Source organism: Canis lupus, chromosome 26 (genome assembly GCF_003254725.2).
Source record: "Canis lupus dingo isolate Sandy chromosome 26, ASM325472v2, whole genome shotgun sequence".
NCBI lineage: Eukaryota > Metazoa > Chordata > Mammalia > Carnivora > Canidae > Canis > Canis lupus.
In genome coordinates this window covers 27,908,277-27,916,121 of record NC_064268.1, presented here as the reverse complement: position 1 = coordinate 27,916,121, position 7,845 = coordinate 27,908,277, and positions in this window count along the sequence as shown.

Below are 7,845 nucleotides of genomic sequence, written 5' to 3'. Positions count from 1 at the left end.
CCGATGATCCTGGGTCTCCAGGATCACACACCGGGGCTGCAGGCGGGGCCAAACCGCCTTTTTGTTTGTTTTAAAAAGCTCTCTATATATTAGAGAAATTAACCCATTGCCATGAGTTGCAAATGTTTTTCCCAGTTTGTCATCTGGATTCTGACTTTGTGGGTGACTCAGGAGACACCTTTCTTATCAACCCAGTCTTGGGATTTATGTCATTCTTAGGTTTACCCTACTATGTGATTATCAAACGATTTGCCCTGGTTTCTTTCAAGACGTCATGTAAACTTGTTTTCACATTGACTTTTTTTTTGTTTTTTTTTTTTTTGCTTCTGGAATTTCTCGAGTCAGGTCTGAGGTATGGCTCCATCTATTTTTTAACCCCCGCCCCTTTTTTAAAGTAGGCTCCATGCCCAAGGTGGGGCTTGAACTCACCACGCTGAGATTGAGAGTCACATGTCCTACTGACTTAGCTAGTTGGATGCCCCTAATTCAATTTTACTATAGACACCACCCACCTGTCTGTCCCCTCACCATCTGCTAAATTATCCAACCTACCCCATTGATGAAATGTCACTTTTATTTCAAATGAAATCCACTTTGTACTTGGGTACAAAAGCTCTTGATTCTGTTCCCTGATGGGTCCCCGCTGGATTTCATTTGTAACAAAGCGAGCTTGTTTGCAGACTGCCCGGGCCCTCAGGGGCAGGCTGCGAACAAGGGGGAAACTTGTCCTCACCCCCTTTGGGCCCTCCCTCCTCCAGCTGCTCCCTACGACCCTCAGTTTACCCCACAGTTTGCCTTCCCACCTGCCAAATGTCCACCTTTCTGGTCTTGGACTTTCCCCATTGTGTCCATTAGACAGCCTGCAAGAACACAGGGAGCTCAGATGTCAGGAGGGTCATGTGGACCAAGCTTTCTCCCAACACATGGATGCTGGCAGCAAGAAACAAAACTGCAACAGTTCCAAAGTTTTCAAATTTGGCTCATGAATTAGTGACTCTTGCTGGTGCCAGATTCCTCCTCCCTTGTACTAGCAGTGCAATGGTTACTTTAACTGCGATTTTAACATGCGATCCTCAAAGATGGTATGAATTTCAAGGTGTCCTGAACTTTCTTGAAGATAGGGAAACAAGCAATGGGACGTCAGGACCTCTACACAGAAGAAAATTGGGTGGAACTCTGTTGGAACCTTCCAGTTTTTCTCCAGGACAAAGTCAAATGACTTCAGGTAGTGAGGGTCCTCTGTTGTGCTCTGATAATTCAGAGGCTAATATTCTTGATTTATAAAACAAAGCCACTTCCATCTTGTTCAGAGAGAAGTGGAAAGACGCTTTGAATTTAATTCTTTTCGACTCCTTTTTAAAATTCTGGTGAATACCCAGACTTCGACTCCAACATTGGGTCTGGAGGGGGAGGGAACCAGGAACCAGACCCCTTCCAGCGAGCACGCAGCTCTGGAGAAGGATGGGAATGAATCGGCCAGCCAGAAGGTGGGGTGCATGAGGCTCAGGTGACATTGCTCTTGAGCATCCTGTTTGGGGAGCCAGAGCCAGACTGAAGACCAAAAACAAGACGAAGGAGCCAGATAAGAGGTGGAAGGAGCTTCCCCTCAACCCTCTCCATTCGGGCTGTCACTTATAACCCCTACCCCTCTCCGACAACACACAAACGAACAGGGCCATAATGCTCTACGACAGGAGGTGAGTGGCTCCGAGGTTTTGAAGACTGTCTATCCACAGGGCTCTTCCTCTGACAGCAAAGTATGAATGAGACATGTAAACTAAGAAAGGTTCTGGAAAGCAGCCCTGTGTCCAGGAATGAATCCTTCAGTGATGGAGTGATTCCTTAGTGAGTTGCCCCCAGTCAAAACAAAACACAGCTACGAGGCAGAGAAGAGCCATCAGTCCTTACCCTCCCTGTATTGCCATTTCAAGGTGTAGAGAAGGATCACCTGTGTGTTGACTTAGGATGCCGGAGATCATGGGTGGATTTTTAAAAAAGCCAAAGGAGGACACGGAAGGTGTGATTTTATACAAGTTTAACATTGGAGCCCTTGGGGAGTCACTATAGTGGTGTATTTACTAGACAAGGGAGACAAGGACTATTTGGAATACATGCCTTGAATTTTGATGCAGAAATAGACATGTTTCAGAGTAAGATAGGACTTTACAGATATATAGAAATAGGACTTCATACATACAAAGAGAAGATGGGCCTGGGATGAGGTAAAGGAAACACGCAAACAATTAGCGAGTAAGTTGCCCTGTTCCTAGGAATAAACCTAAGATGTACCGAATTCTAGAAAACAGACACAGGGTGAGGGGGTGTCACTGGAGGACTAAAGGAACAGAGAGACCATTTATGGTAACGATGTGACTTCTCCCCAGTCTGGTTGATGATTCAACACAGTCCCACTAGAAATTCCCACATTTCGATGGAATTCGAAAATCCAATTCTACCGTTTACGTGAGAATCCAAAGGACCAATAGGAGCCAAAGCATTTTCTTGAAGACAAGGTGGGAGGACTTGTTTTCCCCATGACAAGGTTCGTTATCAAGTTACATCAAGGCAAAGTGAAGTCGGCATGGGGGCTGACCATGGAAACAGACCCGTGGAAAGAAAAATCCCAGAAGCAGAGCTTTCCACAAACGTAAGGACCTGCTATGTGATCCGGGCAGCACTGAAGTCTACGTGAAGGCAAGCTCTGTTTGCTTACGGGTGCTTGGCAGCCGACTGCTGTACCACACGGCAGAAGGATCAAACTGGATTCCTACTTCATATCCACACCAAAATCAGTTCTCCGTGAAAGAAAAGCCAAAAAGAAAAGATCACAACGATCTAAAAAGATCATATATGAGAATATCATCTTAATGATTTCTTTTTTTTTTTTTTTTTTTTTTTTTTTAATTTTTATTTATTTATGATGGTCACAGAGAGAGAGAGAGAGAGAGAGAGAGAGAGAGAGAGAGGCAGAGACACAGGCAGAGGGAGAAGCAGGCTCCATGCACTGGGAGCCCGATGTGGGATTTGATCCTGGGTCTCCAGGATTGCGCCCCGGGCCAAAGGCAGGCGCCAAACCGCTGCGCCACCCAGGGATCCCTCATCTTAATGATTTCTTAAATGAGATACACAAAGCACACATGACCAAGGAAAAGATGGACACATTTGACCTTATATTAGTAAAACTACCGTGAACAGAATGAAAAGCCACACCAGCTTTTGCAACTCGTGTGATTGACAAAGGGCTCATACTCAGAACATATTTTTTTGAAAATTCCTACAATAGACAACCACTAGACAACCCAATAAAAAATTAGCAAAAGACTCCAGCAGTCACTTCACAAAGCAGAATATCCAAATGGAAAAGGTGCTTGACCTCAGTAGAAGACAGGGACATGCGATTAAGGCCACGGCAAGAGACCACCAACCACCCATCACGTTGGCTCTCATTAACACCACCCCATCCCCAGTCCCACTCCTAGGTATATATACTCTAAAGAAGCTTGTATCTGGAAACAACCCAGATGTCCACTAAGAATAGAATGGATAAATAAATTGTGGTATGTTTCTTTATGTCCTGGAATACTACACAGCATTGAAACAAATAAGCTATGGCCTCACATGTCACCATGCATGGATCTCGCAAGCATAGAATATTGAGCAAAAGATGCAAGATATAGGTAACAGCAACTCATTTATTCAAAATTCAAAAGTAGGGAATGCCAGACTTCGTTGTTCAGACATCCGTGCCTTGCTGGTGAAGCTGTGATGGAAAAGTCAGGAGACTCTTCCCGTCAGGACAGTGGGATCCCTGGTGGGGAGCGGGCAGAGACTGGAGCAGGCACACAGCGGGTGGTGATGGGGTATTTGTTCCCCCTCCCCGCTGTTCTCACAAGCATCTGTGTTATATTCGTTAAAACCGTGATGCATTTTTCTGTGAGTATATTGTACTCCTGTAATGACACGCACCCCCAGCGCCAAGAGAAGGCCACAGCCCGCATGCCGTGCAGAGGTGCTGCCAATAACCGTATCCCTCTGAGACCTTGCCCTGCTGAGGGCCAGGCCGAGGGCTGCCCCCTCTTCACCACCCTCTCCCTGGCCCACCCCAGCCTCCCTGAGCTTCCTGCTCCTGGTGCTCCTGTTTGGATGGGGGGGGGGGGGCTCTCCCGTCTCAGCTCCTCACATTTCCCCGTGAGGTTTTTCCACCCATGGAGAAACCCTCCAGGACCCCTTCTGCACCCCTGAGCCGCCTGGCTTGGCCCCTCTGGGCCTCCTCACCAGTGTCTTGCTGCCTGCCCTCTGCCACGTGCCATGACCCCCACAACTGCAGAGAAGCCCTGAGGTTGGACTTAGAAGGCAGTGTTCTGTTTAGGCCCCCTCAAGCCCCACATCTTGTACACTGGCTTTGAGCTTCACACCAGTGAAGGCACTGGGGTTGCCAGGTGTGTTCGTGGGGGCTTCATGAGGACCACACTGGCTTCTGGCCTTGGTTGTTCCCAATGGCGATCTGGTGCTCGAAGTGGTCAAGTGGTTGGCTTTTAATTCCTAGTGAGAGGCTCCCTGCCTACCCCCCAACATGAGCAGGGTCCTTCCTTGTGAGGGTTTGGTCCAGGCAGCCCAGGGCAATGCTGGGGCGGGGGGGGTCACAATCTCACAGCTGTGCTCTTTAATGAGGCCTCAGCAAGCCTCAGCTGCTGGGGTTTGGTGAGCTGAGCTAGGTAGGCCTCAAGAGAACCTGTTAAAAGAACAAGGCAGAGGCAGCTCCAGAAGGTTTGCTGAGGCAGGGCCGTTGGGGGATGGTTCAGGTAAGTACTACCTGTGGGTGTTTTCAAGTGCAAAGGTACTGCAGGCCTGTGGAGCACCTGGGTGGGTGGAAATTTTGGGCCACACAAAGGGAGGTGGTAGCCGATGAATTCCTGCCAGCATGTGGGCTGTGGAGGATCCCTCCTGCATCCTCCAAGTACATCTTAGGCTCTAGAACATTAGTCCCCTGGAACTGGGGACTGAAGCCCCGATGCACCCCAGAGGGTGGTCGCTTGCTAATGGACAATAGCGTTAGGAGGGATCGGGGGCCCTTCAGAGAATATGCCACTTTCCTGCATTAAGATAGAAAAACAGCTCAGTGAAATCGCTGTACGCCCCAAAGCTGGTAAGGCCATACACGTGCTGGGAGCTGACTGTCCCAGGGAGTCAGGTTTTCTCGGGAGATCAGAAGGAACTGGAATGGTTTGAAAAACATGCCACAATCGTACACTCAGAATAGCAGCAGTGGAAAATGAGAGACCAGCTGTGGAAAAGGAATGTCCTTAGGGTGTAGGGTGTCAGGAGACAGGCAAGGAGAAAGGGAAAGGGAGAGTGGAGGTTTGGGGAAGAGGCAAGACCCCCCCAGACCTCTGCCCCCCTCCCCAACATACACCCCACCTGGGAGCCAGGTGACTCAAGAACACTCTTGAGGGGTTGGCCAGTGTAGCAGACAGGGACTCTGTAAGATCCAGAAGCCATCCCATGAGCCTGGCAGCTCTGAAGAGGCCATAGAGGATCTGAGCAGATTCCAGGACGGGAAGACCAACATCAAATACCGGAGATCTAGTGTGCACTTTGTGTACATGGGGGTCTGGGCATTGCTCAGAACCTTAGGGAGAATGTCTTAAAATGTATGGGGCAGGCTCCAGGAAGGCTCTGCTGAACCCTTTCTACCAGAGAGGGGCAGACCCAGGCGTCAAGAGAAGAACTACAGGCAGAGTGACCACTGACTGGCCTCCCCTGGGTCGAGCCATGGGATTGTTTCAACAGTGGATACTTGGGACAAACTTGAGATTGACTGGTTTTTCTATCGCCATGGGACACCCTAAGAGACAAAATCTAAAGGAATAGGTCAGCAAAAAGTAAAAGTTTGGACCAGCGAGCAAACTGTTAAAGGATGGAAGGCACTGGAAGCCAACAAAAACAGCTAGCCCTTGGTGTGGTGAAGAAAAGGGATTTTAAACCAATGTCAGGAACCAGCACAGTGCACCTGCTAGGGGCGCAGCCGAGCCATCCTGCAGCCGGAAACTGTGCACACAGTGGAGACAGACCCCGGCCCCCTGGAAACTGTGTCGCAGAAACAAGTGCCACTCAAGGCCAGGAGCACATGGTGGGAAACACATGACAAGGCTCCTGGAAGAAGCCGCCACGGAGCCCCATGGAGTGGCACAGCTGCTTCAGAGGAGGAGGGTGGAAGTTGCTCCCTGCACCCCCCAACAGGCTGAGCCGCCCAAAGCTAACTCGGCGGGGCCAGACTCCCGGGGCGTGGCATCCTGGTCCATCACTCTTTTCAGTCCACTTTCCTTCCATGGCTGCTGGGGCATTTCTACCAGGGTCTTGAGGCAGTGGGAAGAGGTGCCTACACGGGCCGATCACTGGCTTCTGGGGACCGCCGGCAGCCTGCATCCCTGGGGATGTCCCCAGGGCGGGCAGGGCTCTGCGGATGTCACCACCTACTCCATCCTAGTAACTCAGGATCTTGTAAAAGCCGAGCGCGCGCGCTCACACACACCACGAGAGGCTAATTAAAATGCTGAGCTGGAGAGGAGGACCCTATGCCTGCTGGGCGGGTGGGCGGGCATGGGGCCTTGGGCGGTTCACAGCCCTGGGCTTTGACAGCCAGCCAGGCTCACTGTGAAGTGCTTCGGGCTTTCATCCTTTGCCTTTACGACTTTCAGTTTTTATTTCTTTGAACTTGAACCTAAAAGGGCAAGGGGATTGATTGATTGATTGATTGATTGATTGATTTTTAATTTGTAAAAGGGCAAGAGGATTTAATTTCTTAAATTTGGATGTTTACCCTGGGCAATTCATAATGAGAGAGGGCATTTCTATGTTGACTTTTTCGCTACAGTATCTTTGTCATTTTCTTTGCACCTCTGAGCCAAATTTGGATTTTGAGGTTGGACCTAATTTAGGATGGGAAAGAGTAGCGAGAGAATCCTTAGTGTGGGGTCCAGTGTGTCCTTGGAGCTCAAGAACACTGGGTTCAAAAAAAAAAAAAAGAACATTGGGTTCAGGCAGCCCTGGTGGCCCAGCGGTTTAGCACCGCCTTCAGCCCAGGGTGTGATCCTGGAGTCCTGGGATCCAGTCCCGCATCGGGCTCCCTGCATGGAGCCTGCTTCTCCCTCTGCCTGTGTCTCTGCCTCTCTCTCTCTCTCTCTCTCTCTCTCTGTTTCTCGTGAAGAAATAAAATCTTAAAAAAAAAAAAAAAAAAAAAAAACACCGGGTTTTCACCCGTCCAAAGGCCAAGGGGGAAATCTAAAACTAAATCCCCAAATCAGGTGTGGATGGAACGGGTCACAGCCTCTGCTTCCCTGGGGGACCTTTTCACTCCCTACCCAGCCTCACCACCTACTCTGTTCAGCAAGCAGCAGCAATATCATGGACCCATGAGTTTGGGAAAACAAAGTTGGCCCGGCCCGTTCAATCCAGCTTCTTCAGGTCCTCTCTTGGGTACCGGTCTGTCTTGCCATGTGGGTGCCCAGCAGGGCCTGCTCTCTGATTGGGGGTGAAGCAGAGCAAACTGCCCACTGGCGAAGGGCTCTCTCTCACCCCAAAACCTGAGCAGTCAGCTGAGGAACAAGCTCTCCTGCTTGGTCCCATGCCTTCCCACACCCCTGGTCTGGCTTCTTCCTTTTCATCATCCATGCTGCGGTTAGCTTCTGCTTTGCTCCCCCGACCTCGGTCAGCCCATCCACGGAACCCGACACCCATTTTCTTGGCTGGAAATGAATCCCAAACTACCATTTCAGGGGAGCTTTTCTGCTTCTTAAAGAGCGCCCTCTGTGCACCCTGGAAGTGCCAGAGATATGGCAGTGTGGG